Below are 15,445 nucleotides of genomic sequence, written 5' to 3'. Positions count from 1 at the left end.
TGCCGATTTCACATCATTAAATGCTGTAGTTCCTTACTGGAATTTTATGTTCTTCACAAGCAGATTTATTTGACTTTTAATGTACTCTCTTTAGAACATTTACTATTTGCAATGGGTCCAAGCATTTGCTGTCAGCAAAGGAAATATTTTGGTACTGTAATAAAGTTAAGGGCTGCATACCCTTTTTAGGACCAGTTCAATAAATCAGGACTCATGTGAAGGTAGCTATTATTCCCTTTTGATGGATTATGGGATTCCTTGGATGTATTCAAGAAACAGATGGATACAAAATTTTTACTCCACAAAAATTTTATGTCCCAGTATCAAGATGAAAACACCATAAAACATTCCTGGGGCAGGTTGAGGTTTTTGTTTTTGTTTTTTTCCCCCACTTCGTTTTTTAAAAAATTATCTGTATAAGACATACTTGGTCTACGAGGCTGAGGCTTTGTAAAAATCTCCACCTATATCTCAGATCTCAGAGTGTCTGCCAAAGTATAGAAGTATAAACTCTCTCACTGAATTGAAACACATCCAGAATCAAACATAACGATTCTTGCAAAAGGCAATTAAAAGATTTTTTCAAAGAATGGAATGTGCCATTTACCTTCGGTTCAAATGTTCACTTAGTAAGTAGTGTGAATTGCAGAACTTTTTCATTTTGTAGAGTCCACTTTCTCCTTCAGCATCTGTGCACTTTGAAGTTGAAATGTATTAAAAAAAAACTTGACTTTTTTGGAGGAAGAATATTTTTATTTCCTGTTGGTTCGACGAGAGATTTTTCTGACCGTCTGTTGCCAAAGATGTTCTTAAGTTGCATGTAGGATTTTACCTAACAAAACTGAGGCATATTAAATTATATCAATAGACTGGTACAACAAGATTATCTGCTCTTTATTTTATGCTTTTCCCATGCAGTACTTCTGAGTAATATCTGTGTATATACACTTATTCCTGAACGATTGTCTCATGGATTTTTATGGAGTTTTTCCAGACTGTTGAGATAAACTAGTTTCCTAAAAAATCAGAATTATATGTTTTAAGAATCTCTTGAAGGGTTCTAACTCTGTTCTTTAGCGGGTCACTTAAAACAAACCAAATTAAATTAGATCTTTTTATAAAGATGCTGCATCTTCCAGCTAATAGGATGTCAGGTCAAGAACAATACCCATATTAACAGTGCTAGACACACTCTTGCTAAACTTCTCAGAACACCTATCCCTTTTAAGTGACTTTCAGGATAAGCGCACAAAAAAATACCTTGTTGACAAATTTTCTTCTAACTTCATGGATTGTACATAGTAAAAATTATAGCTGTTTCTATGTTGTTTGAAGAAAGATTTCTTTAAGAAAGAGAATGTTCAGTTTAGCACCTTACAAAGGCCATGATTCTAAGAAATCAGCTGAAATCTTACCAGTGGAAATTATCCAACACCCTGGTACCCATTATAGTTAATTATTGCAATAAAATATTATTACATTTTATGTGCATATCATTTAAAATATCTTGGCAAGATGACCCTCATACATGAATATTTTAATGTAATTTAATATATTTGCAATTTGGCCAAAATTAGGGTGAGAATTTAGAGCCAGATGTCATTGTCTTATAAATGTCACATCTGAAAATAAACTATTATCTTTTTTGTGAACAACTTTGGTTAGGGGTTAGTTAGGCCTGTTTCTTAGAGCTACAAGGAAAAACAGGAAGGGAAAATAAGGTTAAAGACTGTATGAAGTAAAATAGAAGGTTAAAGACTGTATGAAGTAAAAGAGATAACTAATGAGAGCCTACTGTTGAGCACAGGGAACCCTGCTCAGTGATCTGTGGTGACCTAAATGGGAAGGAAATCTAGAAAAGAGTGGATATATGTATACGTATAACTGATTCACTTTACACAGCAGAAACTAACACAGCATTGTAAAGCAACTATACTCCAATAAAAATTAATTAAAAAGATCTCAGAGAGGGAAAAAAAAGACTATATGAAAAAGGCAACCAAAACCTTGCTGCTTCGTGGAATTTTTTTTTTTTTAATCTGTGAGGTTATTCTATTGACCTTAGGTGGTCTGGAAATGCAAGTCTCTGCATGGTTCTTCCTCTTCCCTGAGCATCCCCAGTTTTTAATTAGATTGCGAATTAAGGCACACCCATGCATACACGATCTGATTACATCTGAGCCAGCCCTATCTCCAGGCGAGCATCCTAGAATTGACATGGCATCATATTTAGTGGTATTAGAGGCAGTCACCAGCTGTGGCTTTGTGTGCATCTCCCTCTCTTTCCCTATCCCTCTACCACTGTATTTACTCCCTTCCTGATGGAACAGGTATACACAAGCTCTTCCTTGGTTTTATGCTCCATCCATGATTTGAGACCCCTCCCCACTTAAAAAAAAAATTCAAAGGACCTCTTATTTCCCAAACCCTTAGATAAACAGAATCTTCCTAGAAATGTCATTTTAAAGAGAGTTTATTAGCACTGATAAATCCTGAATACGTAGACCATATAAATGCAAACCATAGTTTTCGAGAGGATTTTTCTGTAGTTCTGTTTAGACTTTGTGATTGCAGCTGCCAAACAGTGTGTCAGAAGAAGAACATTTGGGCTTTCTTCTACTGAAAGTGTGCTCGCCAGTGTCTTGCCATAGAGTCCTGGAAAAAGTTGTGAAAGCATGATTTCTTGGGGTTTTCTATCTAACTTCAGATACTACCCCTTAGAACTCCTGATACTATTCTGAAGTCATCATTGAAGATAGTTATCAGTGGCACATAATAAAGTGGTGATAAGAAGCAGGACTTAGCCAGTATAGAACTATTCTGGATATATGTGGTATTTTATGATAATAAAGCAAGAGTGCTATTTTATAAAATTATGGATAGTGGGACACCAGTGTGGTAGATTAAGAGGGGAAGATGGTTGGATAAAAAAGACAAAGATGTTTTGAAGGACATGCACTTGAAGAAGTATAAAGGATAATTGAATTACCATACTTCAAGAACTAAGTGATACAACCAATGTTAAATTGTGGCCTGATGTGGGTTTTTTTTTTCCTGTTCTGATTTTTCTGTTTTATGTCGTTCTGAATTGAAGGTTGAAAATCTGCTCCACGTAAAACATAATACAAATTTATCAAAGACAAGTACTCTGCAAAATTGTTGTTGTTGTTTAAAATTTGGAAACAAGAACCTCAAAACACTTAAAGCATTTATTCTGTAAAGTATATCAGAGAGAAGATATTCTGGCATTTTTTAAGAGAGAGCACTAGATTTCCTCTTTATATTCATTTAGGTACATTTCTGGAACCGTTTCTCATGCTTTTATCTTTCAGTGAGCATGGTTCTGTTTCTGGCCTTCATGATGTGGTGGGTTAAAAGCAGTGTCTTATAAAGAAAACAAAATCACGAGTTGGTTATGGGGTGAAAACTGGAAATTAAGAGGTTTTGGAATCCTCAATTAATATTACATGCAGTTCAGTTTTAATTCATTTATATTTCTTACCAATCGTGGTTTCTCCTAAATTCAGACACAGCATGATAAAGGCTAGACTGCTTAATTTTAATTTTATAGTATTTTTTTAGCATTTCATAATAATTTTATAGTATTTGGGAGCAATTCAGAATTATAATTTTGACAAGTTAGAAAAATCAAATCAGAGAAACTTCACTGAAAATAACTGTTAAAGTCTATTAAAATGCACCTAGGAAAGATAATATTACCACATGGAATTTATAAAATAAAACCACTAATTTTCCCACACAATCTAAGGCTGGGTTTCTCAAGCTGGCAGTATTGGCATTTTGGACCAGACAGTTATTTGTGATGAGGGTCTGTCCTGCAGTTTGGTCTTTACCCTGTTAGAGGCGAGTAGCAACTCCTTCCCAAGTCATGATGATAAAAAATATCTCCAGACATCGTTAGATGTCTGCTGGGGTACAAAATCGCTCCTGGTTGAGAACCACTGACCTAGATGGAATCAACACAATAAATTGGCCCCTGATATGTGTTCCTTTTGCCAGTGATGTGTATTTCCGGTTCTCTCCCACAATGCTTACGTGGTGTTTGCATTTTGCTAACGTTTTGTCGCATCAGTGAGTTTTATTCATTAATCCCTGATAATAAGTGTGCTATTAAAAAGGGTAAGTTAGCTAGTTCAAAATATTTTCTAAATTAAGCTGTTAAATTTAGTGCTTGGTGAAGCAGGAAGTATAATTATTTAACATATAGTCAAATGTGCAGGGGTAAAATTCTCCTGTTCCTGGAGATCTCTGAATTTCCTGAAGGAAAATTTTGTAGTGAAACATGTCTTTAACAGAAGCATACTGGCGTCTGCTCTTTCCTGCTGGGTCTGGAGCGGAAATGAGACAATCTCTCCTGTCCTTGTGCACACTGGATAAAATGCTTTGTAGATAACAGAAATGCTGGATAGCTGCCAGGGTGGCCTGTGGGCAAACTAATTAACAAGGACACACACTCTTGATAGGGGTATTTGTTTCACCTGGGAAAGCTGCATAGTAAACTAATGAAGATTTTTCTTGGTTGAAAGTGCTCCATTTTTTTCAGGGGAGAACAATTAACAGAGACTCCGAAAGAATACCAGCACTTTTGCAACAAAGTCACCGTACTACTGAGCTTTATTTGTAAGTGTATTATATAGTGCTCTGTCTTATATGGAGCTTTGAAATTTTATAGGGCTGGTGTGAACTGATCACACACCAAAAATATCTTGATGAGTAAGGAAAAGAATACCACGTGTTTCTGCTCATCTACTTTTTCTGTAAATGGAGAACAGCTACATGCTGTTTGTTCTCTTTTAGGACAGTGCACTTACAAGAATGGCAACACAAAGTGGTGTAGTATAGAAAGTTATCCTAGGGATCACTGTCTACGTTGGTTACAAGGGAATGCTATTTCTCGAGGGAAAATGGAAACCCAGAATCTCTGGTCCAAGATACTCTGTTTTTCTGTTGTTCAGTCAAAAGTAATTTCTCTGCTTCTTTTTCTTCTGTCTGTTAAAAAAAAAATAATATGAATAGTTGACCTCTTTAGTTGATTGGACTTAAATGGGGCTCTTGAAGTACTTCAGATCCATTCTACTCTGATCAATTTAGGGGAGGCTAGAAAGATCCCCTTTTATGCGATTAGTATCTCCTTTTTATATTGTCCACTTTCATACTTTTCTCATGCATATCATTTTATTAACAAAACATAAATATATTACACTCTCAAACTATACAAAATCTAGTGCATTTCCACATACTTTCTCCCTTCTTTTAGGTATTCATACTGGAGCAGAATAATCACTGCCTTTCCCTTCCTCAGCTACACACAAATGGAGGAAAAGGTATCCTATGCCTTCCAGCGTTTTATTTCAGCCCAGCTCTTTTGCTTATCCTCGTGTTGGGTTTGACCAGGATGCTTTTGGTTTCTGCCTGTTATGCAGCGTAGCTGTTAATAATGCCCCTTCACTCTCACAAATGTCCAGGTTCAGACACCAAATTATATGATCACCCTGAGCTCAGGGTATATCACCAGTATGCCATACTGTGTATTCCAGTTTATGGTGTCACTGTTATGAAATTTAGATGATATATTATTAATATGTATATGTAACAGTAGAAATATTTGAGTATTTATACACTTCCATACATACGTCTGGATTGTGGATATCTTAACTCTAAAAAAATGCAATGATTGAGACATACTTGTTCTAGCTTCTTCAATATCTTGGATATACTCTTTCCTTTAAATGCATTAAGAAATGGAGTATTTATTATATATTACACAGTATTAGTTTAGACTTTTTAAACAGTTGTGAATTACCAAGTTATGCAAACTATTAATGTGAAGAACAGTCCTAATTTATGCATTACTTGTGAGACTGCTTTTGAGTCCCAGCACAGGACACGATTTTAGGTTGACTTGTGTTCTCCCAAAATTCATATGTTGAAATTCTAACCACCCTTGCCTCAGAATATGACCTTATTTGAAAATGGGGTCTTTGCAGATGTAATTAATTTGAATTAGGTCATACTGGAGTAGGGTGGGCCGTAATCCAATATGACAAATATCCATATAGATAGGGAAAATTTGGACCCTAACACACACACACACACACACACGCACACACACACACACAGGGACGGCACTATGTGACGATTGGAGTTACGCTTCCGCAAGCCAAGGACCTATCAGAAACTAGGAGAGGGGCATAGGGCAGATCTTCCCTAGTGCCTCCAGAGGAAGCATGGCTCTGCTGACACCTTGATCTAGGACTTTGAGCCCTCAGAACCGTGAGACGATATATTTCTGTTCTGTGCCACCCAGTTTGTGGGCTTTGTTAGGGCAGCCCCAGCATGCTGGAACGGACCCCATGTCTGAGCTGCTCTGCTGGTATGCTCAGGACATCACATTCAGTCATTTAAGACCTGGTGGGTCAGATTGTCATAAGATACCATAATTATTAATGTGGTTGCATTTTAAATGAGACATCATTAAAAATAATTCATTTAGAACATTTAGCTATGAATACTTCGTATATTTATATTCCCAATGGTCTTTTGCACGTACTAACCCTGCACACACACTGACCCTGCTATCTTGCTTGTCTTCTGGATATTTTTTTCTCTTGTAAAGAATTTAGATTGAACTAATGAACCTGATTTTTCCAAAGATGAGGTGCAGTATATTTAAGCTAAAGAAAAATATTCAAAGACTGCTGTTGCATATTCCTACACAGCCTGTGCAGTGGATAAGACTCGTGCATAACCTACCTGACTAGAATCAAGATTTATGCAACGTAGCTTATCTTTGAGGTCTTGGGGGCAAAAATTGTAGGGAGTTTGACGCACCTCCTAGTCTTCATGTCCAGGGCATTTCTCTTACAAAGAGAGACTTTTATCTGATATTATTATGTCCTGTACTCCTCTCTGGCACAGCACCAATTGGCCTGCTCCAGGTTTGGAAAAATATGTGATGGATGAATAGGATGATTCTTGCCAGGCAGACTTCCCAAGAAATAAAGAGGCCTTTAAAGATTAGTTTAATTAAAAAAAAAAAAAAAAGAGGCCAAATTGGAAAGCTTTTATTTCTTCTTATAAAATAAGATAATGTAATAATAGTACCTTCTACTTCGGGACATTTTAAGTTAGAAAAGTATGAATTTGTTACTGTGTACATTTGTAGAATGTTGATGATGTGATTATAAACATAAATGGATGGCTAGAGCCAGAACGTTAAACACACAGTTTCACAGAGGTGTATGCTCCCAGGGTGTACAGTCTCATAGAATCAGAGGTCATGCTCACTATGAGCTATCAGTGCTGGTACTATGTTCACCTTCTTGAAAAAAACATTTTTACAATAAACATTCTGGACACATGCACCTCCCTAGAATGGATCAAAATCCCTCGTACGCTGAATCAATACTGTGTGTATCCTCTTTCAGGACTTGATGTTATTTGCACCCTGGCCTCCCTGGATAGATGCTTGATATGTGCTTCTGACACTCATTGCTACTCTTGCTTCCCACAAATTAATACTCAGTATTTCATTGTTGTAGTTATGTTTAGTAGTTCTTTCCGCTAGTAATTTTTCCTGGCTTGTTTGATGCTTCCAATAACCAGCTGTATAATATGTGTGTAGGTGTCAGTTGTGACTTTGGCTTTCGTGCTAGCTGTGGGCCCATGGGTACAGTGCTTGATACCTCAGTTTCCGTTTCCTCATCAGTAAGATGCATTCAAATGCTCTGTCTTACTGAGTTCATTGTGTTATCGTGACATTCAAATGTGGCAGTATTTTGGAATAATTTGAACAAACTCTAGAGCACAATTTTTTTTTAAATTTATTTATTTTTGGCTGCGTTGGGACTTCGTTGCAGTGCATGGGCTTCTCATTCCGGTGGCTTCTCTTGTTGCGGAGCACAGGCTCTAGGCATGCAGGCTTCAGTAGCTATGGCACTCGGGCTCAATAATTGTGGCTCGCAGTCTCTAGAGCGCGGCTCAGTAGTTGTGGCACACAGGCTTAGCTGCTCCGTGGCATGTGGGATTTTCCCGGACCAGGGCTAGAACCTGTGTCCCTTGCATTGGCAGGTGGATTCTTAACCACTGAGCCACCAGGGAAGCCCTAGAGCACAATATTGACATGTGATCTTAGACTGTTCATTTCCCTCATTTAAACCAGTGTGGTGGATTTGTATAACATTAAATGCACCATTAAGGTTGGTAGTGTGACTCCGTTTCAGAACCTTGCTTTTTCTGCGCCCATCTTATGTTTGAAATGCAGTATAGACACCATGTTGTTTAGACACCAGCATTTGTATGCTATAATTTTAAAATTATGACTGTGTTACAGTTATATCTTGCTTTATTATTCTCATATTTCATTGGTTAAAATTCTGGCATATAGATTAAGTTATAAATGTTATCCATGATAATATATCCTCATTAGTAAACTATTCAGTGTATATGTATCTGTAAATATACATTGTATCTATAGATGCACATGCACATCATGTATCTCATATGTATATGCATCTATATAATATAGGCATATATGTATATATATTTGTATATATAATATATATACTAATTAGATTAGTAGAATAATTTAATTAAGCATTGCCAATCATGGGCTAGGCAGTATGTTAGTCCGTGAAGAAACAAAGGCATTGAACAAGTTCATACCTTAGGTAATTCATAAGATAGTTATAACAATATTTAATACTTACTAAACATTAACATCTACTATTTTAAAGCTTTATTTTAATTTTACTTTTTCTAGATTATTTTGGGTTAACAAGTGTTTTGATTGTAATGAAGAATTTTAAAAAAAACTCAACTTTTCCATATGCATCCAGTAGAATAAACTCCATTTATTTTTCTAAGGAACGGTGGGGCTGTAGAGCCAAACCCAGTGTCAGCCATTGTCCTCAGGGAGTTGTTGGTCATAAGAATGAGACACGTGCAGCCAGGCAGAGATGGGAAGACTTCTGAAGAAACAGTCTCAGCCCAGGTCTGAAAATGCAGACACATCGCTTCTTTGGCTGAGAAATCAGGGCACGAATAGAAATAAACTTGCTGATGACCCATTTTTTCTTTGGGCAAACGTTAGTTATTATAGAGGGAAAAATTAATAAATCAATACAATGTTTCTTTTGAACAGACATAAAAGTGGTTCCTCAGTCAAAAAGAAAAAAAAAGTGATTGAGAAATATCCAGTTAAGAACTGCTCAGAGAAGTTATCCAAGAAATACTAATGTAGTCTATAAATCTGTTTAGTTTATATAACAAATACAAATAGATATGCGAACTAGTTCAAATAGACACAATGATTATAGTTAAAATAATTTAGCAAGCTAAATACCTTACTTTCATCAGACTGTTAATCCTTATTTCACTAGTTCATAAGCAATTCAGAGCTTTTTTCCTCATCATTTTATATCTGAAACAACTTGGGAGATACTTAAATTAATTCTGAGTTTAACATAATGTTTTCTTAATCTCAAGGGAGGTATATGATGTTTACTCTAAATGGACCTTCTAAATTTCAAGTATTCTTTTTAACATAGGTTTCTGCATAATTTTCTTCATTTATAGCAAGAATCGATGATTTCTGGTCTAAAGAGTAAGGTAAGAAGGAACTTAGTATATATTTCAAAAATAAAATGAGTACTCACAATATTAACAACTGGTTTGTATCTTCTTTGAGAACCAGACCAGTGGAAATGGTTTAAACAGGGCACAGATAGCTTCAAACACAAATACAAATGTGTAATTGAAGCCCTGAATAGTCTCTGGGAAGACTGATCAAGAGTCCAGGGGTGATGCCTGTGAGATGAGGCCAGACTTTTGATCAAAGTTTACTTTTTAAAATGACTTCTCATGGGTTCAGTGACACCTTGGTTGGCGGCAACTCAATGACATTGTTTGAGATTTAGGTAAAGTGATAATGATTTACCATGCATCAGGATTTTTCTGGGATCTGCAAATATAGATAATTGTGTGTGTGTGTGTGTGTGTGTGTGTGTGTGTAGTTTTAGTTTGGGCTTGAGGTTAGGAGTTGAGCATCTTGAGGCACTCTCAATTTCTATGAAATAATTTCAACTTTTCTTCAAATGTAGACATCTGTAGTACATGCCTGTTGTGACAAATGTACCAAAATGCAGAATTTCCTCCAGCAAAGTTTACTACTCAGGAAAAAAAAGTTCCCTGAGGTATTTTCTACCCCTATTATATTATGCTGTATGTGCCAGGAAAACGGGAAGAGGCAAGCCTGTCTAGAAAAAAGGCTTTGAGATTTTGGATTGTTAGATATAAATATTGATAGTATTTGCCTATTTAAAAATATCAACAACATTTTAAATAACATTGCTTCTTGATGGTTGGATCGTCAGCTGCTTATGGAATAATAATTTATTGTTAGCAGTAACCATTATTGGTAGTATTTATTGAGTGCTAGGGGCCAGGCAGTAAGCTAGTGTTCTACTTATATTGTCTTATTTAATTCTGACCTCAACCCTGTAAAACGGGGATAGACATTATTTTCCTCTTTTATAAGTGAAGAAGAAGCTGAGGTTTTGAGCAGGTGAATAACCTGTTCCAGAACACATAGGTAGTAACAGTGGGACAGGGGATAAAACTCTGATCTGATTCCAAACTTGCTGTCAGCCTCAGCATTGTGTTACCTTCTCATACAGAACTGCCCTAGACCAAGCATTTAAAATAGCATTGAAAATAAGGATGACCTTATTTGGGTCACTGAATATGTTATTAGAAAGTCTATAGTTTTCCTTTCTCTAGACCAGTGATTTTTTTAATGGAGGACATTTAAACTGCTATTTCTCTGGGTACGTTAATGACTCTTTTAACTCTTGCTTCTTAAACATGAGTCCCAAAAAGAATACATAAAATATTAATGGATAAACATTTTTTCCTCAGAATAATACATGTGAAAGAAATCTTCAAAGTAAAATAGGCAAATGAATATCAAAGAAGCTTATTTTAGAGTGTAATCCTGAGAGAGAACAGTCTTGAAAGATTAAAAAAGATTCTCTTTATGATTATGAACTTGAAATAGTTGGAATGAATTCAGTCATGACAACATAACTGAGGATCATTTCTGAAAGTGAGGGATATAGAAAGTTAAAAGACTCGCTTGGTTCCGAAGTCACCTGCTTCGTAAGGGACTAAAATAGAAGAGAGCAAGTGTTAAGAATTCATTCTGCCTTCCCAGTGCTTTTGTAGTTTTATTTTTAGAGCTCTGCCAACAGCAGTTGGAGCACTGTTTGCTCTTATGAGCCTGCTCCGTCTGACTCGCCCTCTCTCTTGCAGTGTTTGCTTCCCTTGACAGGTGTGAGGGACTTCCTCAGTGTCGCAGCCAGTCACCTGTCATCAGCCACCCTGATGTAGTTTGCTTCTTCACCCACTGAGCTCATAAGAGAGGTAATTTTTCTGTTAACATGCATTACTTTCTTCTTAAGGCTGAGGTAATCAGAATGAAAGGGTGTTGGGTAGATAGTGGTGCAGGAGTGGTAGGACAATACTTAATAAAGAATATCTGTTTCAAATACTTAAATATTTAAAGCCCAGGAAGCAATAGTGGGCAGAAGAGATCTTGGACAATGACTTTCTCAGGAACTGTCAGCAATTCGTGTTGTTCATTGGAATTAAGAGAGATACAGTGGTTTTAAGCACAGATGCATATTTGAATCACCTGGGAAGTTTTCAAAAATTACCAGTGCTTAAGTCCTACCCTAGAGACGATAGTAATTGGCTTGGCATTGGTATCTAAAAAAAAAAAATCTCTCCAGATGATTTTATTGTGTACCCAGTGTTGAGAACCACTGACTTAGAGAATGCAACAGCAGTTAGTTCTGCTTTTGCCAATATCTACATCATTTTGGGTACCATACTTCACTTTGTATGTCAGTGTCCTGTATTAAGAACTATTAGAAGAAATAACGTATTTTAAAAACTGGAGACCTGTGTAAGGTGCTTTCAGAATTATATACAACCAGTTATATTTGGCTTGCATGATTTGTAGGAAATAACATTTTAAAATGCACTAAGATTAATTAAAAAAAAAAACCCACAAGTCTCTCATTGCTTGATAATCTACACATGATAGTCATTTCAGATATTTGTTGAATACCTACTATGTAGAAGACACTGATAGAAAGACTAAAGGATCTGGTATTTTGTTTGTTCTGAAGGAATTTGGAAGCTGGGGAACTAATAGATACAACTTAAGAAGTAATTAACATTCCAAAGCTATGTGTGCCTCACAGCAATGTACAATAGTGCTATAGTGAATGCAGAAAGAGTAACAACTCTGAGCTCATGTGGTCATGGAGAGTTCATAGAAAGTATGACACTTGTAAAGTTTACCAAGTTGTTGGTTTGCAGTCCTCCCCATCACAGATTTTCTTTTAAAGCCTCAGTTAGAAACTGATAGTGAACATTTGTTGGTGACTTCAGATCGCTAATTTAGACCTATCTGGTCTTCCCCCGTAGATAATTTCTTCTCATTGAATAACATTATGTTGGGACCACGCTTACTTAGCTGATTACCCCTTGTGTTTACAACTGCTTGGTACTTGAATATGATGTTTATCTAAGATAGAGTAGCTTTTGAGTTGGCCTTACAGAATGAACGGGATTTAGGTGCAAGTATAGTAGGTTGAATTTCCCTGTTTCAGATTAGCACGAGGAATATACTAAACTAAGGTTAAGAGTATACAGTCTGATCGAAAAAGGACTGTTATTGTAATGGGAGCAGAGTTCATACAATTTTTCCTTTGTGTGCCCTGTCTGCTAGGTGCATTTTGATTATTATGTTTACAACTTCTGCCAGGTATTAATTACTTTTATTTAGTAAAATGTGAGGTTCAAAGAGTTTGTAATATCATACATTAGTAAGTCATCAAGTCAAGATTCATACATAATTCAGTAGCTATTCTGATACCAAAAGCAGTGGCCTTTCAACTCTGCCGTGTTGCCTTCTATAAAGGAATAATGAGAAGAGACGAAAGGAAGGTGCAAGGGAGAGGCTGGGTGGTGGAATGCCTTGAATGGATTTCAGCCTGATGGAAGTGGGCAGCCATTGAAGATTTTTGAAGGGGGAACATATTTTACGTATTTAGAAGGCTAATCTAGCAAAGATATGTAGGTTATATTAGTTCAGTAAAAATGCTTATTCATTCAAAAACTATTGAATACATATTGTGTTCTGCACAGTATTTAGTCCCTGGGAGTGGAGTTGCATTAATGAGTGCTTTTAATCTAGAACTCTCTTTGTGTAATACACTGTGCTACACCTTGGAGATAAAGAGAAATAAGACACAGCATCTGCCCTTTACATATCTTATTGTTGAACCAGCCTATTGTATAATTGGGTCCGTATTGGTGTTTTTGTGTGCCCAGTTGCAACAATGATGGGTTCCAGGGGAAGAAGTCAATACAGGGATCACCAAGGCTTTTGTAGTGGTCCAGGTGATTTCAACTCAAGGCGTCAAAAAATGGAAGGATGGAAAGAAGAAATAATATAAAGGAAGAGTGGGCAGAATTTAGTTACATGATAAATATGAGAAAAGTAGGAATAGTCAGGACAGAATCAGAAGTATTGGTCTGGGTGACATTTTAAAATTTCCCATCTATTCACTCAGCAAAGATGTGAAATTGCTTAAACATAACTGTTAATTTATTATAATTACTGAAAAAAATTTTAAAACTGATTAACTGGTAAGGTCGATAAGAAAGTGTGGAAAGTCTAAAAATAACAAAGTAGTAAGACAGAGATTGGTTCAAGATGGCAGAGTAGCAGGACGTGTGCTCACTCCCTCTTGAGAGAGCACTGGAATCACAACTAACTGCTGAACAGTCATCAATAGAAAGACACTGGAACTCACCAAAATAGATACCCCACATCCAAAGACAAAGGAGAAGCCACAAAGAGATGGTAGGCAGGGCGCAATCACAATAAAATCAAGTCCCATAACCGCTGGGTGGGTGCCTCACACACTGGAGAACACTTATACCACAGAAGTCCACCCACTGGAGTGAAGGTTCTGAGCCCCACGTCAGGCTTCCCAACTTGGGAGTCTGGCAATGGGAGGAGGAATTTCGAGAGAATCAGACTTTGAGGCTAGCGGGATTTGATTGCAGGACTTCAACAGGACTGGGAGAAACAGAGACTCCACTCTTGGAGGGCACACACAAAGTAGTGTGTGCATCGAGACCCAGGGCAAGGAGCAGTGACCCCAGGGGAGACTGAACCAGACCTACCTGGTAGTGTTGGAGGGTCTCCTGCAGAGGCAGGGGGTGGCTGTGGCTCACCGTGGGGACAAGGACACTGGCAGCAGAAGATCTGGGAAGTACTTATTGGTGCCTGAGCCCTCCCAGAGTCTGTCATTAGCCTCACCAAAGAGCCCAGGTAGTCTCCAGTGTTGGGTCGCCTCAGGCCAAACAACCAACAGGGAGGGAACCCAGCCCCACCCATCAGCAGACAATTGAATTAAAGTTTTACTGAGCTCTGCCCACAAGAGGAGCACCCAGCCCTACCCACCACCAGTCCCTCCCATCAGGAAGCATGCACAAGCCTCTTAGATAGCCTCATCCACCAGAGGGCAGACAGCAGAAGCAAGAGGAACTACAATCCTGCAGCCTATGGGTCGAAAACCACATTCACAGACATAGACAAAATGAAAAGGCAGAGGACTATGTACCAGATGAAGGAAGAAGATAAAACCCCAGAAAAACAACTAAATGAAGTGGAGATAGGCAACCTTCCAGAAAAAGAATTCAGAATAATGATAGTGAAGCTGATCCAGGACCTTGGAAAAAGCATGGAGGCAAAGATCGAGAAGATGCACGAAATGATTAACAAAGACCTAGAAGAAATAAGGACCAAACAAACAGAGATGAGCAATATAATAACTGAAATGAAAACTACACTAGAAGGAATCAATAGCAGAATAACTGAGGCAGAAGAACGGATAAGTGACCTGGAAGACAGAATGGTGTAATTCACTGCTGTGGAACAGAATAAAGAATAAGGAATGAAAAGAAACGAAGACACTCTGAGTGACCTCTGGGACAACATTAAATGCACCAACATTCTCATTATAGGCGTCCCAGGAGGAGAAGAGAGAGAGAAAGGACTTGAGAAAATATTTGAAGAGATTATAGTTGAAAACTTCCCTAACATGGGAAAGGAAATAGCCCCCCAAGTCCAGGCAGCGCAGAGAGTCCCAGGCAGGATAAACCCAAGTAGAAACACGCTGAGACACATAGTAATCAAATTGACAAAAATTAAAGACAAAGGAAAATTATTAAAAGCAAGAAGGGAAAAACGAAAATAACATCCAAGGGAACTCCCATAAGGTTAACAGCTGATTTCTCAGCAGAAACTCTACAAGCCGGAATGGAGTGGCATGATATACTTAAA

The 15,445-nt window shown here is 37.3% G+C and overlaps 1 protein-coding gene across 3 annotated transcripts in view; it reads left to right on the top strand.

Moving 5' to 3' along the window:
* CACNA2D1 (calcium voltage-gated channel auxiliary subunit alpha2delta 1) overlaps positions 1 to 15,445 on the top strand; it is a 513,049-nt gene that overhangs the window by 17,306 nt on the left and 480,298 nt on the right. Inside the window, exons 1-2 of one of the 3 annotated variants that reach the window (XM_079931862.1) lie at positions 8,665 to 9,630; positions 11,351 to 11,442. The exons of 1 other annotated variant lie outside the window; for it this stretch is intronic. The gene's annotated coding sequence lies outside the window, so the exon portion shown is untranslated. Of the gene's footprint in view, positions 1 to 8,664; positions 9,631 to 11,331; positions 11,443 to 15,445 lie in introns of those variants that run through there. One more of the 3 variants, XM_079931861.1, reaches the window with a different exon arrangement.

The sequence above is a fragment of the Stenella coeruleoalba genome, assembly GCF_951394435.1.
Source record: "Stenella coeruleoalba genome assembly, chromosome: 9".
Lineage (NCBI taxonomy): Eukaryota > Metazoa > Chordata > Mammalia > Artiodactyla > Delphinidae > Stenella > Stenella coeruleoalba.
Note: the sequence above shows the minus strand (reverse complement) of the source record. Positions and strands in the feature narration are given on the sequence as shown.